We start from the raw sequence: 27,962 nt of genomic DNA on the forward strand, positions 1-27,962 counted from the left end.
ATAATTACAACCCTACAACTGGCTCAATAATCTGATCTCGTTCTTATGTTTTGTTTGAAGTGTGGCATTCCTGCATGCTATAAAAGGTAACAAATTTGCTATGATATACTGACAACTTAAACATAGGGAAGACAATTCTTTCTCCTTTGTAATATCTTGAGGCTTCCTTACACTGTGTTATGTATTTGAGAACAATAATTGCAGATGGTTATTCCTAGCTAGCAAAAAAAGTTTAGAACTTCCTGATCATAAATAACATTCTCGTAGTCCGAATAATTGCTCTGCTTCATTCTGATCAAGTGTAAAGTTTCCATAGCATGAGTTAGATCATCAAATTTACCAAAAAATTTGCTTAAGTTTAAAACTCACAACCTAGCCTGACTACTTAGTGAAGTTACACTTCATGTGGTGTCAATTTGAAATATTTTCAGACAAGTCTCTCATGTGCAAATTATTTTGACATGTTTGTCTTTTTCATACCACCTTGCAGCATCCAAAAGTAAAAATCGCATTGGGCCTGCTTCACTGGTTCCATTACAACAGCTTTCTTTGGGAATATCTGCATTCAAACAGGCTGCAATGATTTAAAAAGGCTGCTCACTATCATTTTCTCAACGACAACCAGAGATACGCAATGAACGCTGGCCTTTCATATCCAAGGAATGAAAACAACAAGTTAAATGTTTCTAGTGACTGGATGCTCAGCTGAATGGAGAACAAAATTGTTTTCTCTGCATTAGCTCTACTTTTATGATATGCCTTCTGCTAGAAAGCAAACAGACATTTCTTTGCCAAAATATCAGTGCATTGTGTTTTGCTGGACACTAGATGCTGCACAAGTTTGGTGCACTTATCAACTGCCAATTTATCTGACTGAATTTGTTTATATTTCAAAATGCTAAATTATAATTAATAGTGATGGTATAAACATTCCAAGTAGCTATGTTACACATATTTTACACTTTTGAAAACCTATATACATAAAGATACATATTTTGTCTGCATATAGCAAAAGTAATGTTTTCATGAACTTCAGTTACTGAAACAATATGCTCCTATGTCTTATGGTCTTAGAGTCATAGAGTCATAGAGATGTACAGCATGGAAACAGACCCTTCGGTCCAACCCGTCCATGCCAACCCGATTGAATGGCAGAGCAGACTTGATGGGCTGAATGGCCTAATTTCTGCTCCTATGTCTTATGGTCTTGTAATAATAAGGGAGAATTGCATTCGCCATTAGATTTAATAACATCACAAATGTGTTTGCGAAAACCAAGGGCTGAACTTTCCTATTTTCTAAGTGTTATCAGGGCGTAAGAAGACTATAAGATTCAGCCCCTTGACCCTGCTCTACTATTCAGTACAATAATAGCTGACCTGACATTTCTTATATACACTTCCCTGCATTTTCCCCATAACCTGCAATTCCCAAATGATCAAGAATTGATCTATCTCAGCCTTAAATTATTTATGGGGAGTTTCATGGAGGGTTTCCCTTGAAGACCTATGGCGATTTTTCTCACATAATCTTACAGTTTACCTCATTGGTATGGAAGGATTGTTTTATAAGTGAAGGCTAAACAAATTGGGACTCTACTCACTAGAGTTTAAAATGAGAGGAGATCTCAATGAAATATATGAGATTCTTAAAGGGCTTCTCAGGTAGATGCTGAGAGGCTGGTCCTTCTCATGGGAAAATCTGGGATCAAAGGACATAGCATCAGATTAAAGGGGTGCCAATTGAAGACTGAGATGAGGAGGAATTTCTTCTGTCAGAGGATTATGAGTCTTTGTAACTCTTTTTTCCACAGGAAGCTGTGGGAGCAGAGTGCTCGTATATATAAAAGGCTGAGATAGATAGATCCTTGATCATTAGGGGAACCAAGGAAAAAGGGCAGGAAAGTGGATGTGAGGAATGTCAGATCAGCCATGATTCTATTGAATAGCAGAACAGGCTTGAGGGGCTGAATGACCTGTTCCTGTTCCGACATCTTAAGGTCTTTAATTCTGCATCCAGGCTCCACAGCACCTTTCTCGCTGAATCATGTGGCAGCACTGCTGTTACCTTCCAGTGTTCACGTCATGGCTGCCACATGTGAAGCCCATTTGCACAGCTATAAACACTGCAAGGCAGGAATTGCCCATCATGTTCTTAGGATCATAGGAAAGCTCAGTACACAGCTCTTGGATATCACATCATGAATAAAGTCTCAGAAGATAACTTTCTTTGGAATGATTGCTACTCATTCCGTAACACTTATCAGAATATACAATGTTATCATTCTTGAATGTGAGATTAGCAGATGCCATATTCAAGTGGTTGTTGACAATGTTTAGTATCACTACCTCACTTTCACCTCACTTTCCCACCATTACCAATTCACTCAAGAAATACAACATTGAACATATGAACCCATGTAGTCACATACTTACAGTTTACTGCAAGAGGCAAGCAGCTTTGAGGCCCTCTAAAGTGAAGACACAATTTGAATGTACTTGAGAATTGGTGGCTGTAGGTATAGCTTTGAAGTTCACGAAGAACAAAGCCACTGCCATTAAAGTGGCAGATCCTGCTGTGAAAGTTCAAAGCCTTTTCCTGTTTGTTAAGACAATATCCCTAAAGGTTCGTATATTGATATAATTACAACATATCTGGTAGACACATGGGCAGATGTACTTTTATACCTGAAGAGTGGTGCAAAATCAGAAGCTAAATAATCTTTAGATCACAAGATTAAGTACATCAATTCACAAGTTGTTGAGTGAGTGATGAATCAATATTGGCCAGGACAGAGGTCGGGTGTGGGGTGAGGGGATCGAGTGAGACAACGCTGCTGCATTGCCCTAATTACATCCAAATTTCCTTTTCTTGAATGACACATGGCTTTTGTGCATTCAATTGAAAGATTCAATCCTCCTCAGGCTTACGTTAACATTTACTTAACGTTACGCTGCCCCCTCCATATCTGCAGTTACCATTTCATTCTCTGCAAGTGTATGAGAACCACGTCCTACAACGTAGGGTTAGAAAAGAGACTTTTTCCTGTCAAACTGCCGCATGTCAGCTCTGTGGATGTGGAGAGTTATCTTTTTTCCCCAGGCTGCCGTTTAGGCGGTCGCTCATTCGGAGCAGGCAAAACAAGGGGTTGCAAAAACTGTTATGCTCAACAACGCAAGCTGCCCATCGTCCTCCACAGACGGAGCGTAACGGAAACTGCATATGCTTTATTCTTTTTGTTTTCATGAAGATCATTCAACCGAACATCTTGGAAGGGAGACCTGAGTCCACAACAGTCACATGGTTAAGTAGCACCCTTCTATTTGTAAGGCACAAAGATATTGGAGAAAGCTCCAAAATGTTGCAGATTGAACAGACAGTGAACGAAGTGGATTAGTGGTGCTGGAAGAGCACAGCAGTTCAGGCAGCATCCAAGGAGCTTCGAAATCGACGTGATAGACTTCAAAATCCTGAAGGGATTTGTAGCTTAAGGCAAAAGTTCGCAATGCATGTGTTATGCCTGTCTTACACTTTTACGTGCAGAACTCGTAACTAGATAGAAATAGTATAAATGGGATCAGCACGGATTGCCTTCAGTCGACATATTTTCCAGAATTTTGCTGAAAATAACATTCTTCTGCTTTTTCGGTTATCCGGTAATTAGTACGGCTGCTAAATTTGTGTCAAAAATAATCCAAAATTGCACATAATGGATTCTGTTTTCGGCACAATTTGTGATTCCGCTCAAAATTCCATTCAATTTACTTGAGTTTCAGCTCAAATTATTTTGCACGTCGCCGAATACACAGTCTGCGATCAATTGGTACGATGGGGCAGCATTTTAAAACGTATTCTCTTAACATTTTGTTTTTCTTTAAAGCGAATCCTTGATACATTGAAGGACTGTAACTCTGCAAAGTTTGATTAACTCAACAAAACAATCACAAAAATGCATGTTATTAATCAAAGTGTTGATGACCATCTCTGAATAAGCGGACTTTAAAATTCTGAAAATTATTTCTAAAACAAATGCAAGCATTGTTCCAAAAGCTCTGGATCTCCATCTTAATCCTGTACCAATCTTCCTTAATCTGCAGTAATAACTCTGCTGCAAACTGTCATCCTATATCTCCAATGTCGATGCAAGGCAACCTGTAAGAAGAAACAATGATTTTTACTTGAGGGAACATCAGCAACTCTCACGGTCCAGCTTCCTAAGTTTCACTTAATGACATTGTTCAATGACGACGGTTCATTTAGATAACATGGTATATCAGTAATATGCTTTTCTTTCACAGCTGTTAGTCTATCATGTAAAGTAGAAATTATTTGATGTCATATTAAAATTCATAAAATTGCATTAAATAAATTGCAAGTTTAAAATAACATGGGTAACTAAGTAAGGCATTCTAATTATGCTTTTGATTTGCACTTGAGTTCTTTTTTCAAGTCGGATAATAATGAATAATGATTTCTCCTGTGTGTGGAGTGCAGCTAAATTGTAATCCCATTCTTCATAAATTCATTATCAATTTCACTGTTCCTTGCTCTTGAAGGAAGTCTTCCACCAATGACTTTTATTTCCTTATCTAACTCTTAATGAGATTATTAATGTGCTCAATATTCAACTGAAGAGATAGGGGATGAAACACTGAAGCAAAATCAGAATGTGGCCTAAATGAAATGGGACAGGACTCCGTTTAAAATCAGAATCTAGAAACTATTCACATAACTCATAACAATAGAGAATTTGTATTTTTAAGCCCATTGTCAATTTGAAAGGATCTATTTTAGTTATAAAACAGTGTATTTTCATAAATACTATAGAGCAATCTGGTAACCAGTACCTTCATAGTAATTGGTGAACACAGAGCAGGCAACATACAATGAACAAAATTCCTTTGTCATTTCAACAGACTTTTCAGATTATTCTCTTTCTAAGTTCCCATTTTGGGTGAAAGTAACAAAAATGATAAACCATGACAATACTTAAATCCCAAATAGCAGTTTTGTTAAATAATTTAATATTCTGCTTCTGTTAAGGAATGTATCTTTATGTGCTTCACTGAATTTTCAGAATAACTAATTTTCTTACTTTTGTCTGTTCGAGAATTTATGTAATATTCAAGCAAGAAATTAACTGACTGAGACTTGTAATTATACAGATACAATTGGTTTAATGAGAATGTAAAAAATGCAAATGAGTAAAGGACATTTGGCAACTCATGTCCTTTCCTGGCACTAGTCAGGAATGATCTGTTGCAGCCATCATTCTGCACAATCCGTTATTCTGTGGAGAAAACAGATATTCAATTAAAAGAACCACAGTAAAGTCTCCAGAATAGTACACTTTGCTTATAGAACATAGAACAGTACAGCACAGAACAGGCCCTTCAGCCCACGATGTTGTGTCGACCACTGATCCTCATGTATGCACCCTCAAATTTCTGTGACCACATGCATGCCCAGTAGTCTCTTAAATGTCCCCAATGACCTTGCTTCCACAACTGCTGCTGGCAACGCATTCCATGCTCTCACAACTCTCTGTGTAAAGAACCCGCCTCTGACATCCCCTCTACACTTTCCTCCAACTAACTTAAAACTCTTTTGCTTCTCAAGACTTTCTGTTCTTCAATCCACTTTCTCCAGATCCTTTTCACTTCTTTGCAAGAGGAACAGGGTGATTGGTACACTAACTACAAAGTAGAATCATAGAATCCCTACAGCGGGAAAGCAGGCCCTTCAGCCGATCAAATCCACATCAACCCTCCAAAGAGTAACCCCACCCCAGACCCATTCTCCTACCCTATTACTCTGCATTTACACTTGACCAATGCACTTCCCTGAACAATATGGGCAATTTAGCTTGGCCAATTCACCAAACCTGCACATCTTTGGATTGTGGGAGGAAACCAGAGCACCTGGAGGAAACCCTATGCAGACACAGGGAAAATGTGAAAACTCCACAGAGAGTGTCGCATGAGGGTGGAATCGAACCCGGGTCCCTGGTGCTGTGAGACAACAGTGGTAACCACTGAGCCAACATGCCATTCCTAGTCTCTTAGTGGGAGCAAATTATTGCAAGTGCTGGAATTTGTACTGAAAACAAAAAACTCTGGAGATCCCAGCGGGTTACCATGACTTCTATATTATGATATATTCCTCATCAGAACAGGGCAGAATGTTATATTTGACACAAAATTCAAACTTGTAAATAACCATTATTCAGGTCTTAGCCTGAACTAACTCAGATAATTCGAATCTTGGGCAGAATCTTGTTAAAGTGGCTGGGGTCTTGTCAGCCATTCGGAACAGTTGCTTCAAGACCAGTTCTGCCTCATAGACTCATAGAGTCATAGAGATGTACAGCATGGAAACAGACCCTTCGGTCCAACATGCTGACCAGGTATCCCGATCCAATCTAGTCCCACCTGCCAGCACCCGGCCCACATCTCTCCAAACCCTTCCTATTCATATACCCATCCAAATGTTCCTATTTCTGATAGGAAGGAGACCAAAATTGCACGCAATATTCCAACAGTGGCCTAACCAATGTCCTGTACAGCCGCAACATGACCTCCCAACTCCTGTACGCAATACTTTGACTGATAAAAGAAAGCATACCAACGCCTTCTTCACTATCCTAGGAGCTATGAACCCCCATCCAGGGAATGCTCTCCAAATTACATTCCAATGAGGTATTGATGAGGCCACCAAAAGGCTGGAATCCTGGAGGTCCACGCAGTGAGATCTGCTGATCATTCAGTTGCCTGTAGCTCTTGCTGTTGTCAGCACCACAGAGGAGGGTGTAGCTGCTGCCAGAAGTGCCCCAGGTAAGGTACTGGTGGAATGTTAGGTTGGAGGAGGGTGGGTGGGTGGGGAATCAAGGGGTTCGGGGCAGCACTTGGGTTAGCGATGGTTCCTGGTGGGGGTTGGAAGGAGATGGTGGCAATGGGAGTCCTAAAGAACTGTTCCATGACTTACCGCAAATGTGCATTCAAGGTGCTAAAGGGGTACTCAACCATGCCTAACAAATGAAGCTCAGAATTGTAAATGATAAAAGGAAAAGATCTGTAAAGTTGTCAGAAATAGCAGTGATCCTGAGGATGGGGAGGTTTATAGAATACAATAAAGGAGAACCAAGAAACTCAAAGAAAGGGAGAGTAAAATATGAATTTAATCAAGCAACAAGCATAAAAAGTGGACTGAGGAAGCTCCAATTGATTATGTTAAAAAGGAAGCATTTGGCTAAAATGAGTGTACGTCCATTAAAAGGAAGAGCCAGGAGATTTTATAATGAGGAATAGAGCAATGGTAGAGAAGCTAAGTGATTATTTTTGCACTTGTTTTCAGTGGGAAAGATACCAGAAGACTTGCAGAATGAGACATCCAAGTGGCTAGGGAGAATGAGAAGTTGAAAGAAATTACCACCAGTGAGAAGATTGTGCAGGATTAGCTAATGGAGCTGGAAGTTGATAAATTGCCAGTACCTGACATTATGCATCCCAGACTATTGCAGGAGGTGTCTATAGAGGCAGTTGACTCAATAGTGATTATCATCCAGAATTTTATGTGGCACCAGGCATAGCTAAGTTGAACAGTCAGGAAGAGTAAAAGAGGTAAGAGCTATAACTTTAGGGGATTCTGTTGGAAGCGAAGGAGATAATTGTGTTTCTGTAGCCACAGATGTAACACCAGGATGATATGTTGTCAGAGCCAAGAATGTCAATAAGTGGCTGCAGGACACTCTAAAGGAGTGGGAAAACAGCCAGAGCTCATGACCTAGCAGAATATAAGGAGCTGTGTAGGAAGAAGACAAAACAAAAAACAAACCTTGAATGTCACAATCTGAGTATTATTCCCAGCACCACATGCTAGCATAATCATTGGGACTGATTTTGGGGAAGAAGGAAACTATAATCTGGACATGTTGTTTTCCAGCAGGACAGGAACCAATATCCTTGCAGGAATGTTGACTTGAACAGCTGGAGGAAAGTTTAAAATAGAGTGACGAGGATAGGAACCTGAACAGGGAGACAAGAGTCAGGGAAACAAAGATGGAAATGAAAGATTGAAAATTAAGAAGCAAAAGTGCAATGTAGAGAAAACAAGGACAGCAAATGTGGTTGGATTACAACGAAAATGAATAAAAATGTCAAATGTTTTATATGAACACATTGGGCATTTGCAGTAAACTAATTGACAAGGACAAATCATTGGTCATGGGTGTTGGCTACAGAGTGACCAAAGCTAGGAAGTGAACAGAACTTCCAGTTGTATTCGATCTTTAGGAAGGACAGGCAAATTGGCAAAGGAGATTGGGTAGCATTATTTGTGATGAAACTAGTGAAATAATTAGAAAGATTATTGGCACAGGAAATCTAGATATGGAATTAATCTAGTGGAGCTATGAAGCAATCTGGGTGGACAAGTTTAATTGGAGTTGTCTATAGACCTCAAAATAGGAATGGTAAGATCAGGAATGGCATTAAACAGGAAATTAAAATGCAACAAGGATGCTTCAGTAATCATAAGTGATTTAATTCACATAGACTTGTCAAACCATATTAGCAATAATAGAGTAGAGAGTGTATACAAAATAAAGTTTTAGATTAGTACGTTGATGAATCAATATTAGGTAGCTTATTGTAGATTTTGTTTTGTGCAATGAGGAGTCAATTAATTACCTTGTTGAAGACACTCTTTAGGAAAAAGTGACCATAAAATGATAGAACCTTCATTTGAATAAAAGTGGGGTCTTAAATCAAAACAAAGGAAACTACAAAGGTATGAGAAGTGAGTTGGCTGCAGTAAACCAAGTAATGTCATTAAAAGGCATGACAGTCGACAGGTCATATGTAATGAACTAAGGCATGCATTGAAGCAATTATATATTCCTTTTGAGTGAAAGGACACAACAGAAACAGTAGCCCAAGTATAGCTGTCAACAAAAGTTAAAAATAGTATTAGATCCAAAGAGGAGCCATATAAAAGTGCCTGAGAAAATGGACTCAGGACAGTTTAGAATTCATCAAAGGAAGACCAAGAGTTTGATTTGGAGGGGAAATAGAGTATGAGAGCAAATTGCAAGTAACATGAAAACAGACTGAAAGACATTCAATGTCCATGCAGAAAAGGAAAAAAAAGGATTATTGAAGGCACATGTAGGTATTGTGATAGTCTGAAAGAGGAGAGTTTATAATGGAGAACAAGGAAATGGAGATACAATTGAACAACCACTTTAGCCATGGCTTCACAGAAGATAATAAAAAAAAACAAGAATGCCAGGGAAGCAAGGGTCTTTTGGACAGGAAAAATTGAAAGAAATTAGTTTGAGTAAATAAAAGCTGGAAAAATTAATGGAACTCAAAGTTGATCAAGTCCCAGGGCCTGATAATCTACATCCTAGGGTATTACATGAGGTGGATTAGTGGTGCTGGAAGAGCACAGCAGTTCAGGCAGCATCCAATGAGCAGCGAAATCGACGTTTCGGGCAAAAGCCCTTCATCAGGAATAAAGGCAGTGAGCCTGAAGCGTGGAGAGATAAGCTAGAGGAGGGTGGGGGTGGGGAGAGAGTAGCATAGAGTACAATGGGTGAGTGGGGGAGGAGATGAAGGTGATAGGTCAAGGAGGAGAGGGTGGAGTGGATAGGTGGAAAAGGAGATAGGCAGGTCGGACAAGTCCGGACAAGTCAAGGAGACAGTGCTGAGCTGGAAGTTTGAAACTAGGATGAGGTGGGGGAAGGGCAAATGAGGAAGCTGTTGAAGTCCACATCGATGCCCTGGGGTTGAAGTGTTCCAAGGCGGAAGATGAGGCGTTCTTCCTCCAGGCGTCTGGTGGTGAGGGAGTGGCGGTGAAGGAGGCCCAGGACCTCCATGTCCTCGGCAGAGTGGGAGGGGGAGCACTGTCACTATCCCCACCCCCAGAACCCCGAGGGGAACATTATCCCTGCGCATGCCTCCACCCCCATTCCCGCACCATCACACCCACTCCAGGTACTGGCTCCGACCCCACTCCCAGCTCCACACCCACGCCAGATCCCAGCTCCCGGCCCTGCCGAGTTTTCACAATTCCCCCAGACCTCCCACTCACTGAGGACGAACGATCAGTCCTCAGCAAAGGACTCATCTTCATCCCCCTCCATCCACGCATCAATGAATTTAATACACGCCGTGACATCGAACAATTCTTCCGTCGCCTCTGCCTCCGAGCTTACTTTCACAATCAGGACTCCCGCCCACCTTCCGAGGACCCCTTCTCCCACCTCCAACACACTGCATCCACCTGGACACCCCGTGCTGGCCTATTACCTGCCCTCGACCTCTTCATTTCCAACTGCCGCCGGGACATTAACCGCCTCAAACTGTCGAACCCCTCCCCCACTCCAACCTCTCACCCTCACAACGCGCAGCCCTCCAATCCCTCTGCTCTAATCCCAACCTCACCACTAAGCCCGCGGATAAAGGGGGCGCAGTGGTAGTCTGGCGCACTGACCTCTACACCGCTGAAGCCAAACACCAACTCGAGGACACCTCTTCCTACTGCCCCCTCAACCATGACCCCACCCCCCATCACCAAACCATCATCTCCCAGACCATACAGAACCTCATCACCTCAGGAGATCTCCCACCCACAGCTTCCAACCTCATAGTCCGGGAACCCCGCACTGCCCGGTTCTACCTCCTTCCCAAGATCCACAAGCCTGACCACCCTGGCCGACCCATTGTCTCAGCATGCTCCTGCCCCACTGAACTCATCTCTACCTACCTCGACACTGTCCTACCCCCCTAGTCCAGAAACTCCCCACATACGTTCGAGACACCACCCACGTCCTCCACCTCCTCCAAAACTTCCGTTTCCCCAGCCCCCAACGCCTCATCTTCACCATGGATATCCACTCCCTCTACACCTCCATCCGCCATGACCAGGGCCTCCAAGCCCTCCATTTTTTCCTCTCCAGATGTCCGCAACAGTACCCTTCCACTGACACTCTCATTCGTTTGGCCGAACTGGTCCTCACCCTTAACAATTTCTCCTTTGAATCCTCCCACTTTCTCCAGACCAAAGGCGTAGCCATGGGCACACGTATGGGCCCCAGCTATGCCTGACTCTTTGTAGGCTATGTAGAACAGTTGATCTTCCATAATTACACCGGCACCATTCCCCACCTCTTCCTCCGCTATATTGATGACTGCATTGGCGCCACCTCGTGCTCCCGCGAGGAGGTTGAGCAATTCATCAACTTCACCAACACATTCCACCCTGACCTTAAATTTACCTGGACCATCTCTGACACCTCACTCCCCTTCCTGGACCTCTCCATCTCCATTAGTGACGACCGACTTGACACTGACATTTTTTACAAACCCACCGACTCCCACAGCTACCTGGATTACACCTCTTCCCACCCTATCTCTTGCAAAAATGCCATCCCGTATTCCCAATTTCTCCGCCTCCGCCGTATCTGCTCCCAGGAGGACCAGTTCCACCATAGAACACACCAGATGGCCTCCTTCTTTAGAGACCGCAATTTCCCTTCCCACATGGTTAAAGATGCCCTCTAACGCATCTCGTCCACATCCCGCACCTCTGCCCTCAAACCCCACCCCTCCAACCGTAACAAGGACAGAACGCCCCTGGTGCTCACCTTCCACCCTACAAACCTTCACATAAACCAAATCATCCGCCGACATTTCCGCCACGTCCAAAAAGACCCCACCACCAGGGATATATTTCCCTCCCCACCCATTTCCGCCTTCCGCAAAGACGGTTCCCTCCGTGACTACCTGGTCAGGTCCACTCCCCCCTATGACCCACCCTCCCATTCTGGCACTTTCCCCTGCCACCGCAGGAACTGTAAAACCTGTGCCCACACCTCCTCCCTCACCTTTATCCATGGCCCTAAAGGAGCCTTCCACATCCATCAAAGTTTTACCTGCACATCCACTAATATCATTTATTGTATCCGTTGCTCCCGATGTGGTCTTCTCTACATTGGGGAGACTGGGCGCTTCCTAGCAGAGCGCTTTAGGGAACATCTCCGGGACACCCGCACCAATCAACCAAACCGCCCCGTGGCCCAACATTTCAACTCCCCCTCCCACTCTGCCGAGGACATGGAGGTCCTGGGCCTCCTTCACCGCCGCTCCCTCACCACCAGACGCCTGGAGGAAGAAAGCCTCATCTTCCGCCTCGGAACACTTCAACCCCAGGGCATCGATGTGGACTTCAACAGCTTCCTCATTTGCCCTTCCCCCACCTCATCCTAGTTTCAAACTTCCAGCTCAGCACTGTCTCCTTGACTTGTCCGGACTTGTCCGACCTGCCTATCCCCTTTTCCACCTATCCACTCCACCCTCTCCTCCTTGACCTATCACCTTCATCTCCTCCCCCACTCACCCATTGTACTCTATGCTACTCTCTCCCCACCCCCATCCTCCCCTAGCTTATCTCTCCACGCTTCAGGCTCACTGCCTTTATTCCTGATGAAGGGCTTTTGCCCGAAACGTCAATTTCGCTGCTCGTTGGATGCTGCCTGAACTGCTGTGCTTTTCCAGCACCACTAATCCAGTATTTGCTTTCCAGCATCTGCAGTCATTGTTTTTACCTCTATTACATGAGGTGGCAGGATAAAATGGATCTGTGGTTATTTCCCAAAATTGAGTCGATTCTGGAACAGTCCTAGCACATTAGAGGTGGCAAATATAACCACAACAGGTGGGAGGAAGAAAACTAGAAATTACAGACTGGTCAGTCTGACATCAATAATTAGGGAAATGCTGGAGTCTATTATGAAGAATGTGATAACAGAACACAAAATACCGACAAGATTTGACAAAGTTAATGTAGATTTTTAAAAGTGAAATCTTATTTGACAAACCTATTAGCATTGTTTGAAGGTGTGCAAGAGAAATGGATGAGGACCTTAATTAGAAAAGGGTTTGACTGTCTTATTGGACTCAAACATTAACTGTGTCTTTTTTCTTCTCCACAAGTTTCTCCAGCACGTTGTTTTCATTTCAACTGAAAACGTTATTGTCAAACATAAATGTTTAATACTTTCTTTGCAAATACTCTATGTATCAGAATCTCTGAGATATAGGTGAGATGTATTTGTATAGAACTCTTCTTGTATAGAACTTGTATAGAACTGTATAAATTTGGAAATCCAAAAGATGTTCAAGAACAATTCAAATTCCATTTCTTTCAATCATTCATTTCTCTGTAGATAGACAGCAAATCAAGTATGATCAAACTAAGTTTCATTGGGCAATGTGGCCTCAAAGTAATGTTAATGAAATAATTGTCTCAAGATTATTAAACGACGGCTCAGTGAGTGTATTTCCTTTAGCAAGAGCCTCAGCTGGATGGCTGACATTGAATTTACTACTGATGGAATAGAATCCTTATGATCACCTAGTAGCTGTTTGCCCTGGTCATATTACCATGTCGGGTGGATTGCTTTGAACATTTGAATCATCCCAGACAGCTTTTTGGTCCACTTGGCTCACCTATCCACTGTGTACTGTTGGTGCAGCTCTATTTGTCATTTGCTCTCAAGAACCTCAATACGTAATCCTGAAGATCCATTAATATTTCTTCCACCAGTAATGCTGTTAATGTCTTTTGTAAACTCAGCACCTTTTGTGAAACAAAATGTCCTGCATTTATTCTCTGAAAATTTGATCCCTTGACATGATTGCTCCTTCCGATTCTATAAATTCCTGTAGCCTTGTGCCACTCCACTAGTCTGCCTGTAGGAATGGCTCCGAACCAATGTCTGGATCTGAAAGCTGACTCAACACAGGGTCTGGCTGAATTTCCATCATCCTTAAGCTGTGGATCTGTTGTGGATTGAATGTCGAACAACCACATCTGACTGCCCAGTTTCAAATAAAGTTTGAACCTAAAAATTCAATAGACCTTCTTGTGACACTGTCGTCACTTTAAAAAGGTTGTTTTGCCCTGGGTTTTCTTTTGAAGAGAGGTTGTAATGGCAGAGGTACCGAAGTAGCTACAGGAGCTGGCCTAAGTCAATAGAGTAAGAGGGCTGTAGGTTTTTTTTAAAGCAATTGTAACAATGGAAGGGGAGTGGCCAGTTCTCCCAGGTCAGGCTTTCCAGTTTTTTTTACATGTAGCAGTTACAAGCAATTTGAGTCCAAGAAGGTTTAAACTTCCTAAACAATCCTTTCATTGAAATCTCTCGTGATGTTGAATGGTGTGTAAGAATCTATGCCTGAATTTAGCTTTTTGCCGATGGGAGTGTTTATGTGATGTTACTATTTTGGAACAGTTAATTATAATAGGTGCTATATCTATTGTTCAGTCAAATTTTCCAATAGTTAAGTTATTCTAAATTCCTCTTTTGGTTGTATTTTAACTATAGTGTTTAAATAAATTATGTTTTGCTTAGCATCGAGTGGTTTGACCAGTTGGATCACACCTGGAACATCCACTTCACAGGTACCTTTAAAATAAGGAAAGGGCAAGGTCTAGGTTACCTTCTCAAAATATTTTGAGGGGGTCTGGCCTGGTCTGATGTATAACACTGGGAGCAGATGAATGGTTCAGTTTTTCTGCAATCTCAGATTGATGTTAGAGATTCTGTTAAACTCCCAAACGTTTGGTACAAACTTGAGCAACTTCAACACAGAAGGAAGATGGAAAAGTAGGAAATTTTGTAATAGATACTGCTCCTGCCTGTCTTCTTCTAATTTTTACACACTTCTTCTGCCCAGTCTGATGTGTGTGCTGCACCTGGATGACACTATGAGAAGACATAATATTAAGATTTATAGCACATTGTTGGCAGCCAGCTCTGCTTGACTGTTAGGTCTCTTGATCCCTGCAGTATTTCTGCATTTTTAGCCTACTACTACCTTCCTCCACATTTCCTCCTGCTCAAATATACACACACACTGACTCAACCTGTTTACTATCCCGATCCAACCTGACTGCCATTCAGACCCAATCTGACCCTAATACCAACCAGTTCACCCAACTACACTTCAAACCAATTATCCAGTCATCCACCTCCCATTCACTCATCCATCTGCAACTTATCTATTCATCTATCACTCACTTTGACTGCAATCCACCAACCCACCTAACTATTCACCTACCTCATCCATCTACCCAATCACTGACTTATCATTTACATATTCATCCATTCACTCACACATTCATTAAGCCACACTCACATGTTGCAAGACTGCAGCTTTATAAACTTACTTCAATACAACAGTTACTGCCATAAAAAAGGGGATGAACCTGTTCATTCCCCTGACTCTATTCCACCTGCTAAATTAGCTGATAGATGCTATGTTATGTCAGTTTGGTGTCAAATGGGATTGAAAGATCGTGGAAGAAATTGGCAGTAGTGTTGGGTTGGGAAAACTTTCATGGCGAGTGGCAAGTTTTGATACATCCCCACTCTTTTGCACTTTAAAGCTTGTCAAGTAACCATTTCTTTGAAGAAATCATTGAAAATCCAAAGTGTTGGCCCCTGTCATGAACTGAGATTGAACCATGCTTTTCATAATCTTGGCATTCTGTTTGAACCCAAATTATACTCTGTGCTCACATCAGAATTAGAATATGTTTTCTGTGATTCTGCAGCCTGCTTGCGTGTTCATGATATCACCCATCTTTATTCATGACTTCGCCAACTCTTCTGCTGTTTGCTTCAGACACCATCTTTCCAATGTTCTTCTGACTGCAAAACATTGCACCGCCCTCATCAACATCAAATGCAAAATATTCTAAATTGCTTCAAGGTCCTGATGAACAGCATTTATGTGTATAAAATACAATACACTGCTGTATGAGGTAAAGAAAAATAGATTTGACTAGTGACAACCCTGGTATAGACTGGTGGCAGGAAATCTATTTTCTTGTTTCTATTGAAAATTATGTGATCATTAAATAAGCACTAATTTAAGCAGCAAGCCAATACATTTAATTCGAAGCAGTTGCCATTATTTATATCTCTTGCACCAGCAAGTCTCTTCACTCTAATAAATTGCTATCACATTGTACAAAGTGGAATCTAGAAGCAGATGATGCTCATAGTTGGTTTTGAGCCAATGTTACTTTGTAATCTTCTCCCACATCAATTCTATTGTTTGCAGAGTCTGTCACTATCTCTGAAGGCACTGAAGAGGACCTGAAATTCAATGGAAATAGGAACTATTATCCTGCGTGTTCCAGGGAACTCACAAACAGCTGCTGACCAATGGAAACTGCCACTGTTTACCAGATTTTCTACTCCACATAAATGGTGGCAGACTCTATACTGAGATTTGCGTCATTCTTTCATTTAAAGCACTCAATTACACAAACTATGTCCCCTTGAATGAAGATAACTGTAATCAAATTATATCTTAGTTTTACACTAACTAACACTGAATACTTTTTCTATTCATATAGAATACATTGATTCTTCTCACATGTGGTTCCACTATCCTCTTTTTTTGTGTGTTGGTAGACAGTTTGGACCATATGACACGAGTGACTTCTCAAAAACTCTAAGGCAGAACGTTACTTTTGCTGGATAATCCAGTTTATTTTCTGTCCCTTTGCTATTAGAAAATCAGTAGGACTCAAGACTACATTAATAAAAACACTAAATGAGAAGTGATTGACAAAAGTGAACACAGGCATTCCTGCGATGCTAAGGTTACTGCCAGTTTAATTATCAGTTATTTTCTTCCTGTAAATGTGCAATGTGTTTTCTTAATGAATAGGATGAAAAAGAACTTTACTTATGTTTCACCTTTCACAACCTCAGAATTCCCAAAGCACTTTTAAGGAATGAAATACATTTGAAGCATAATACAGAGAAACAGCAAAAAATTTGCTCAGAGTTAACTCACACCAACATCACTGAGAAAGAGGCAATCCATTTTTAGTGGTGCTGATTGAGGGATAAATATTAACCAGGACACTCGGATAACTGGTGGTACACTGAACAATGGTTAGCACTGCTGCCTCACAGCATTTACTGTCCTCACTTTCTCTCTGCCTCATGGAACTTGAGTTTGATTCCAGCCTTGAGAAGCTATCTGTGTGGAGTTTGAATTTTCTCCCCATGTCTGTGTGAGTTTCTATTGGGTGTTCCTGTTTCCTCCCACAGTCCAAAGATGTAAAGGTTAGGTGGATTGGCCATGTTAAAAAATGCCCCTATATTGTCTAGAGATGTGCATTCTGGATAGATCAGCCATGGTAAGTACAGCACCAATGTTAAGTTTCATTCACACAATGCAAAAAGCTCATTGTCGAGGAGCCTGGCTTCATTCTTCGTATTGACAAGGTACAAGATCCAATTAGGGTCTCCTTATATGGAGGTGCATTTTAACTTCTGTCTTTATTATGTAATACAAATAAATGTATACAGGTATATATGTGAAAGGAGAGTTAGAATGAGGATTCCAAGAATCTGATCAATTTGAATATCAATCACAGAATTGGCACGTGTTTGAAGCCAACATATTAGACATAGATTTTAAACATGTGCTCAAGTACCACTGCATTTACACGATTAACCTACCACAGCTTGACCTCAGTGCTTGACGAACTCAATTGACTTTGAGAAATCAGTAGAACACAAGACTACATTAATAAAAACACTAAATGAGAAGTGATTGACAAATAGTTTTCAACTTTTACAATTGCGAGGTAATACATTTTGGTCAAAGATAATAATGTGTAGATGGGATAGAAATGCAGATTTGAGGAGTATCCTCAAATATTGAGCAGGATCCATTCATGGTCAATAAAAGGCACAGGTTAATAAGCTCTTACGCAAAGAAAATCAAGAAAATCAATGGGATTCCTTTCATAATGGGTAAAATCACAAAATCAAGAACTTATATTAACTTTGTATCAAACCTTCATTTGGCTCCATTTGGAATACCGATCACATTTCTGGTTTCCATGCGAGAAGTCCATTGGAGAAGTCCAAGTTGCCTTAGGACTTTTAAAGAAAATTCAGTCAGGAGGCCAAGTCAGATTTTTCAATGTATCTTAACAAACTCATCACTACCCTGCCCCTATAGAATTTGTCATATCTGATTCCAGCCCCATTTTACCACGTACCATTCCCAGAACAACTTGCCACTCCGTAGATATCTATCAAAGGACCAGCACCACATGCATCATGTCATCTTTAAAAGATACTGGATCCATTTAGGGTCCATCATAAACCCAGACAATCTCAGGCATTCCAAAGCTGTCCTGCTCAGTTAAGGACAGATTCAGAACATTTTGGAGAAGGAGAAGATGGCACCATGATTCTCTAACAGAAACCTAAAAGTTCTGATTGAAAGGCTGGTGCAGATAAGAGCACTAGCAGGATAGGGCAGGCCACCAGACCATAGTCCAAAGTCAGCACCCATGTCAGTGGTATCTCCACAGTCTGGAGGAATGCCAACAGTACTATAACAATGTCAATAACCTTCTGATCCACCGTGCCAGGGTGAATGATACACTGTTCTCTCAAACACCTCAACTCATACTATCTCTCCTACCACACCCACCTCCCACTGCTATTCCTATTACTGCATGTGATATGTTTCCTCACTCCCTCTCACAACCCATAATCTCCCACACCCTTAACACTGCATGGCCTCTGCACTGACTCCTCATTCCCTCTGTACATTTCACTGTCTGCCTCAACACTAACAGCCACGTGAATTACTTTCATCTCACTCAATCCATCCCTTTCTTTCATTGCAACAAAAGACATAACCATAGCAGGGCTGAGAGACCCTGTATGGGTGTAGGGGTACCAGCATTAAGCTACTCACCGGCAGCATCCTGCTCTTCACAAGGAAAACTGGGATCACCCCTGTGGGGATGCTGAGATATCCATATCCTGCCCACCAAGCAAATATCATTCTTCATTCAGCTGCAGTACTCACTCTCAATCATTGTACACTACTTCTAACCACTGACCCCAACCCATCCCTCTCTTTGTCTATCACCACTATGGTGACCCAGCCTGCTTCCCACGATATCATATCCTGAATCTCTGGGATAACAAGAAGGTCTCAGAAACAGCATTGGCAAGCATCCTGCACCTCCCACCATCTCAGATACTGGCATCCCAGTGGGAACACTGCGATCAGAGATTGTGAGAGCACATTATGGACATAAGAACATATGAACAAAGAATGTGAGTAGGCCGCAGGGCTTTTCAGGCTTGCTCAGTCAGTCAGTGCAAGATCATAGGGAGGTTGATCTGACTTTCACCTTCAATCCCCTTTAATCTTTCATTCCCTTAGTAATCAAGAATCTAACTACCAATTACTTTAAAATATTTAAAGATTTTGCAGCCACTGCCTTTTGAGGCAAGAAATCCCCAAAACTCTCAATCCTATAAGAGAAGAAAGCCTCATCTCTATTTTGAGCCCCTTATTTTTAAACTCTGACTCCTTGTTCTAGATTCTCCCACAAAAAGAAATATCCTTTTAACATCCACCCAGTCTGTTCCCCTCAGGATCTTATTTATTTCAATAAGTCATCTCTGACTCTTTTTAACTCCAGAGGACACAGGCACATTTTTATCCTTTCCTCATAAGGCCATTTTCTCAATTCCAGGTATTAGCCTTCTCTAAACTGCTTCCAGTTTATTAACAGACTTTTTTCAGTCCAATGACCTGTACTGCACAGTACTCCAGATGCAACTTAATCAATGCTCTTTACAAATGAATCATGACCTCCATACTCTTGCATTCACTTGTCCTCTCAATAAAACATCACATTCTATTAGCTTTCCTGATTACTTGCTGTACCCGCAACTCAGTCTTCTGTGATTCATGAACTAGAATAATCTGGTCAGTATTTAACTTGAAAAGCTCCACGGCTAGCTGGAGAAGAAATTCCCACTGGTGCTCAGATGATAGCTGGAGAGTGTGAATTTGCTCAGCCCCAGGCTGGAGAGGGCCACAATAGTGTCGCCTTCCGTCATACTGGTAATTGGAAGTCTGCAATGGGGAAGGAAATGAACAAGTAAGGGCAGGGTAGACATTTGAGGCACTGCTTATAAAAGGCAAAGTGAGAGGCTCTCATATCAAGATAGGCCTCACCATTCTTCACGTCTAATTTTGTAACAATTTTGACCATAGATCACTTTGCTCAGAGCCCGATAAGATTCCAACTATAGAGAGCTTGGCAAAGGTGCAAAGTAAATTCACAAGTCTGATACTGGAACTGAAAGAATAAATGGGTCTTTGTTTGATTAGCAGGATAGGACAAGTGGAGTGGTACAGGGATCTATGCTGCGACCTCAACATTTTACTATTTAGAGCAATGATTTTAATAAGGGGAGTAAAAGCTAAATTCATAGATAGCACAAAACTAGGCAGGACAGTATGCTGTGAAGTAAACATCTGGAAGTTGAAAATGAAATCGGTAGATGAGTGAGTGGGCAAACATCTAGTCAATGAAATATAATGTGGGAGAATGTGAAATTGTTTATTTTGGAAGGAGAAATGAAAATGCAGATTACTTAAATGGAGGGTATCAGTCAGCTCAGTTGGCTGGATGGCTAGTTTATGAGACAAAGTAATTATTACAACGTGGGCTCAATTCTCACACTGGCTGAGATTACTATGAAGGACTCTCCCCTTGCCTGATATATGGTGACCCCAAAATTAAACTACTACCATCTCTCTCTCTCTCTAATGAGAGAGCAGCCCTCTGGACTAAGGCAATGTCGCCTTACTGTTACCGAAATGGAAAACAACTGCAGAATTCCAAGGTGCAGAGGTATTTAGGTATAGTAGTGCATGTGTCACAGAAAGTTGGTATGCAGGTACAGAACATAATCAAGAAGGCCAATAAGGTGTTATAATTTACAAAGAGAGGAATTGGTAAGAAAGACTATCATGCTTCAGTTATAAAGAACATCAGGGAGATGAAATCTCACAGACCGTGCAGTGCAATATTGCACTCCTTGCATAAAGAAGGACAAAAAAGCATTACTAGATTGATACTTGGAGCGACTGGATTGTCTTACGAGGTGAGGTTGAACAGGTAGATCTTGTGTCCACTGCAGTTTGGAAGAATGGATGGGTGACTTGTGGAAGTGCGTAAGATCCTGAATGTTATAACATGACGGACATGGAAAAAACATTGCATCTCCTCGATCAGTCCAGATCAGGGAGGCATTCTTTTAAAATTAGATATTGTCCTTTTCGGACAGAGCTGTGGAGAATGGTTTTAGTCTCAGATGGTTGTGCTACTTTGGAACTCTCTTCCTCAGAAGGCAGTGCTGGCAAGGTCATTGAATTTTTTAAAGGCAGAGATAATTAATTCTTCTTCGACAAACAATTTGAACGTTATTGCGGGTAGGTGAGAATGTGCAGTCCGAAGCATAAACAGATCAGCTATGTTGTTATGGAATGACACAACATGCTCAAAGGGCCAAATTCTGTTCCTATTTCAGAAGTTTGCATTAGCCAAGGTATAGACTATAACAGCTTGGCTGGTTATGTGGAAACTGAGTAGAAGGGTACTTGGACTGATACTACAGTCCTTCATCCCAGTTATTCAGTTCATTCTAAATTCAATTCAATCATCACATTATAGGAGGGATAAGATTGCACTAGAGAAAATAGAGAAGAATTTTACAAGGATATTGCTCGGACTTAATAATGTTGGTTATGAGAGAAGATATTTCCTCATTTCCCCTCCCCCCACCTTGTCTCAGTCCCAACCCTCAAACTCAGCATCACCTTCCTAACCTGCAATCTTCTTCCTCACCTCTCCGCCCCCACCCCCACTCTGGCACCAATGCCCCTTCCCCAAGTCTCTCCTCCCTACCTTTTATCTTAGCCTGCTTGGCACACTTTCCTCATTCCTGAAGAAGGGCTCATGCCCGAAACGTCGATTCTCCTGCTCCTTGGATGCTGCCTGACCTGCTGCACTTTTCCAGCAACACATTTTCAGCTCTGATCGCCAGCATCTGCAGTCTTCACTTTCTCCTATGAGAGAAGATAGTTGGTCTTTGTTTCCGACAAAAGAGGGATGATCGAGTCCAGGTTTAATTGCAGTGTACACACTGATGAGGGCATTAGAGAGAAGTATTTTAAAGATTGGGATGTAGGTGTCGGTGGATATGCCAGCTTTTGTTCCCCGTCCCTTATTGCTGGGAAGACAGTTAAGAGTCAATCACATTGCTATGAGTCTGGCATCACATGTCAACCACAGCAGGTAAGGAGAATGGATATTCTTCATGCAAGGACAGTAGTGAAACAGGTGGGTTTCTACCAAAATGAACATTGCTTTTTATCTAGATCTTTACTGGATTCAAATTTCATCATGTATCATGATGGGTTTAAAACTCATGTCTCCAGAATATTAGCCTGGGGTTCCAGACAATCATTCAAGTGACATTACCACTCTGCCTCTCCTTCCCTGATATTTTTAATAAGTCCATTTCATTTAATACCTGCATAGACTACTATAGTTAGTGAGGCAAAAGTGAGGACTGCAGATGCCGGAAACTAGAGTTTGGAATAGAGTGGTGCTGGAAAAGCACAGCAGGTCAGGCAGCATCCAAGGAGTTGGCTCTTGTGTGTGTGTGTGTAATGTGAGTGATATTCTTTGATTAAAAAAAGCACTAGCAACCTCTTGTGAATATGTTTGGTGTCTGACCAACCGAGCCAACAAATTGCAAAATAAAACTTATGATCAGTCAAGTCAGGTTTCAATCTGACTTGTCCTGAAATATCGTCAGTTAGGATCATAACTAGGATGAAGGACTTCAGTTCACATAGACACGAGAGACTGGGTTTTAGATTACTTACAGTGTGGAAACAGGCCCTTCGGCCCAACAAGCCCACACCAACCTTCCGAAGAGCAACCCACCCAGATCCCTACATTTACTCCTTCACCTAACACTACGGGCAATTGAGCATGGCCAATACACCTAACCTGCACATTTTTGGATTGTGGGAGGAAACCAGAGCACCTGGAGGAAACCCACACAGAATGTGCAAACTCAAATAGACAGTTGCCTGAGGCAGGAATTGAACCTGGCTCTGTGAGGCAGCAGTGCTAACCACTGTGCCACCATTCTGTCCAAATGGGTTTGTTCCCATTAAAAGAAAGAAGGCTAAAAGGAGGTTAACAGAGATGTTTGCAATCATGGAGGATTTGCATGGAAAGTAAAACCAAACTGTTCCCAATTACAGAAGACTCGGTAAACAATGCACACAAATTTCAGCGAATTGACAAAAGAAACGCAGATAACGTGTGGAAAGAAATTTACAGTTAACATATGCTTTACCTGAAAAGGTGATGGAAACAACTTCAATAATAATTTTGAAAAGGCAATTAGATAAATTAGATACAGAAGCAGCATTACAGGGTTATGAGGAATGAACCAGAAAATTGCGCAAATTAGTTAGCTTTAACAATAAGGTCAGATGCATGTATGATGGGCCAAACAGATTTCTTCTGTATTGCTTGGTTATATATCATTATTGTGTATTAACTTTAACAATAATATTATTTCAGTGATAATATTCCCTCATTACTGAAGTTGACAAAATTTACATATAGCATCTCCAGTCCTCACTTTCTCCAAAATTTACATATATCATGCAATTTGATTAATTCATTACTGTCCTTATGAATATCAGACCATTACGTAGATTTAGACACCAATCTTTTTTTCTGCATTAATGTAATCTATATATATGGTCTAGAAAGTCTCAAAATAAAGCTTGCAGAATTACAACTTGTTTGCACATGGTGGAGTACTCTCCATTGGCCTGGATAAGTGCAGTTACAACAACATTCTAGAAGCTTGACACCATTCAGGACAAAGTAGTCCATTTGACTCATAGAAAGAACAGCAGATACATGGGAATGCCACCATTTGCAAATTCCTCTTTAACCATTCACCATCCTGACTTGGAAATATATCACAGTTCCTTTAGTGTCTCTGTGTCAAAATTCTGAAACTCCCTCCCTTGTGATATAGTGGTCAACCTACAGCAAATGAACAGCAGTTGTTTAAGAAGGCAACTCATTACCACCTTGTGAAGGAAAAAATGAGGACTGCATATGCTGGGGATTAAATTCAAAAGTCTGGTGCTGGAAAAGCACAGCAGGTCAGGCAGCATCCGAGGAACAGGAGGGTCAACGTTTTGAGCATAAGCTCCTTGTCAGGAATGTGGGGTGGTGGGGGTTGGTGATGCAAGGTGGCTGAGAGATAAATGGGAGGTGGGGTGGGGCTGCGGTAAAGGTAGCTAGGAATGCGGTAGATGAATGAAGGTGGGATGTGATGGTGATAGATCGGAGCACAGTGTGGAGCAGTTAGGTGAAGGAAGATGAACAGGTAGGACAGTTCAAGAGTGTGGTGCCGAGTTGGAAGGTTGACCTTGGATAAGAAGGTGGGAGGGGACATGAGGAAACTGGTGAACTCGACATTGAGTCCATGTGGTTGAAGGGTTCCAAGGTGGAAGATGAGGTGTTCTTCCTCCATTTGTCAGGTGGCTAGGGTTTGGCGGTGGAGGAGACCCAGGACTTGCATGTCCTTGGTGGAGTGGGAGGTGGGGTTGAAATGGTCAGCCACAGGGTGGTGGAGTTGTTTAGTGCTTGGGTCCTAGTGATGTTCTGTGAAGTGTACTGCAAGTTGGCATCCTATCTCCCCAATATAGAGGAGACCACATCGAGAGCAATGGACACAGTAGATGAGGTGTTCGATGTGCAAGAAAACCTCTGCTGGATGTGGAAGGATCCTTTGGGGCCATGGATGGAGGGTGAGGGGGGAGGTGTGGGCACAGTTTTTATACCTCTTGCGCTGGCAAGAGAAGGTGCCAGGTGGGAAGGGTGGGGTTGGTGGGGGGCGTGGACCTAACAAGGGAGTCACGGAGGGAATGATCTCTACAGAATGCTGAAAGGGATGGGGAGGGAAAAATATCTCAAGTGGTGGGGTCTGACTGTATGTGGCAGAAATGATACGCTGCATCTGGAGATTGGTGGGGTAGAAGGTGAGGACCGGGGAGTTCCATCGCTGTTGCAGTTGGAGAGATGGAGTTCAAGGGTGGAGGTGTGGAAAGTGGAGGAGATGCCCTGGAGAGCATTGTTGACCATGTGGGAGGGGAAATTGGGGTCCTTGAAGTAGGAGGCCGTCTAGGATGTCCTCAAGTGGAACGGCTCCACCCGGGAGCAGATACAGCGAAGGCGAAGTAATTAGGAGTAAGGGACAGCATTTTTACAGGAGGAGAGATACGGAGAGGTGTAATCCAGATAACCCTGTGGGAGTCAATGAGTTTGAAGTAAATGTCCATGTTGAATCAGTCGCCGGAAATGGAGTTGGAGAGGTCCAGGAAAGGGAGGGAGGTGTCCGAGATGGTCCAGGTGAACTTGAGGTCAACTTAAACAGTTGACTTTCCTGCTCCTCAGATTCTGTCTGACCAGCTGTGCTTTTCCAGTGCCACCATATTCTGAAGGGCAGCTAAGGATGGGTAGTATGGTCACATGGCCAGTAGCAGAAATGACATAAAACTGGTTTAGAGCTACAATCAAGAATGCTGGGAATTTTGGCCAAGCTGTTTTAAACTTTGACCTCAGTTAAAACTGCAGCCAGGACCTGTTGTGACCTGCAGTTTCTAGTGTTCACCAAATAAGGTAGGCTTTAGTGTTGTCTCCAGATATACTGGCACCAAACTATCTTATGTGAAGCATGGACTGTGGCTGTTTAGGACATATGTAAGCTCCATTGGCTGGGATCAAACAATGTGATGTAGCTTTGATCAATTCATTGGTGAAGTGCAGAGATCTTTCTGATACTGGAGCACATTTTCCAATAAGCTGGCAGAACAAAGGAATTTTCTCTAGGGAAGCCTTTGAGAAGCACATGGCCTGAAATCACCTTTGGAGGAGGGAAAGAAAGATCTACATGGAGAACAAAGATGGCCATTTCACTTGAATTGGGTAGTATTTGTTTCAAGCCACATTTATTGAGTAAGAGTCAAGGTTAAATGTGGATTAGGTAAATTTATGTAAAGTGAAGTTAAATGAAGTGAGTTAAAGTTGAAGTAGAAGTCGACATTGCAATGAATGTATGTGTTATATTAAGTATTGGTACTTAAAGGATTAAATAATGAACAATATGTTTGATTAAATTCTGAGTCCGTTCCCTGCCCTTTCTCTGTCACACAAGGGAAGAATGCCTGGGTAAAAGGTTTGAGTACTCCTTTTCAGGAAACAGTAATAACAGCTGGCCCAGCCAATGACAGCCACATCCATGAATGAATATGAAAAGAATGAGCCCATTGATTGGGTGTGGGGTACCCCTTGGCTGACTGTGTTTCCCTTTCACCCCACAAAGAACATTTCAACTTGACAATTATAAACACCAATTTACTTGAAATACATGCAATGTGTATTCTGCATCAGCTGCTAATATTTGCTGCAGCTCTGATGTTGAAGTAGTACAGTGATATACAGTGACTTGTCCACCCATTGTTTGACTGCTCCCCAAATTCACAAGATGCTTGCCACTCCCTTTGTGCTAAAAAGCAAGCGAAACCATAGAGATTGCCAACATGTATCCAGAAGCTCAAGATCTTGTACCCTAAGAAAAGAATGTAAAGTAGACAGAGACTGGCAGTTTCCAAGTAAACACTAAGTGAATAGGTTAACAGCAATCTAGGTTTGTTCAATACCTCATTCCAGTTGCATGACACTGTAATCTTTTGCTATAATCTTTTGTTTTATGATCCTGCTGTACAGCTACCTGATGAAGCAGCAACGCTCCAAAAGCTAGTGCTTCCAAATAAACCTATTGGACTATAACCTGGTGTTGTGTGATTTTTTACTCAGTGAACAGGCGTGAGGAAGCAAGTTAAAAGCCATAATACACATTATGTTTATGTCAGCACAAGAAGTATCCGGAGTAGATGCATGAGATCAATACCTGTCCCTCTATGCACAGTGACCTGATAGAAGGATGCAAGTCGTACGTGACAATCAGCTCCAAATTAAAGTGTTTAAGGCCTGGAGCGTTGGCTAAGTTGGTTCAAGAACAGCCATGATGATGTGGTGAGGCTAGTGGTTGTCAGAAGCTGAGTTGTGGACGAAGGAACAGGAGAGTGTTGGAGCATGCAGTGACATTTGGATTAAGATGCAGATAAAGCTGAATCATAATGGCTGTGATAGGCATCCTCTTCACCCTTTACTTTCCAACCAATATTGTGTCATCATCTCATTTATCAACCATACTTCTGGTTACTTCATCCAAGGCATTTATATAAACTATACAAGTGTGAGCATCCAGCACTGAATTCTGTGGCACACCACTCATTATATTCTACTAATTAGATAAGGATCATTTTGATCTATTCACTGTTTTCTGTCATTTAGTCATGTTTTTGTCCATGTTAATCTTTCATCCCACATACCATGAAATATAATTTTCCGCATTATGTTTGACATGGTGCCTCATCAAATGCCTCCTGGCAACCTAGGAACTATATTTCTAGCGGTTCCCCCTTATTCATAGCATGTTACTTTTTCAAAGAACTCCAACCATTTGGTTAAACACAATTTCCCTTTCACAAAACCACGTTGACTCTGTCTGATTGCCTTGAGGTTTTCTAAGTGCCCTGCTATAACACCTTTATTAATGAGTGTTCAAGGATTTTTAAAAAATCAATGTTTAAATATTCTGACGAGAGAAGGAGCAAAACTTGACCTTCTCTGAGGTAGGAGAAAGTGAGGACTGCAGATGCTGGAGATCAGAGCTGAAAATGTGTTGCTGGAAAAGCGCAGCAGGTCAGGCAGCATCCAAGGAGCAGGAGAATTCCTGAAGAAGGGCTCATGCCCGAAATGTCGATTTTCCTGCTCCTTGGATGCTGCCTGACCTGCTGCGCTTTTCCAGCAACACAAATTCAGCTCCTTCTCTGAGGTAATAAGACAGGGTAAGTGACTGAAGTGATAGTCGG

This window comes from Chiloscyllium punctatum, chromosome 3, assembly GCF_047496795.1.
Source record: "Chiloscyllium punctatum isolate Juve2018m chromosome 3, sChiPun1.3, whole genome shotgun sequence".
Taxonomy (NCBI): Eukaryota; Metazoa; Chordata; class Chondrichthyes; order Orectolobiformes; family Hemiscylliidae; genus Chiloscyllium; species Chiloscyllium punctatum.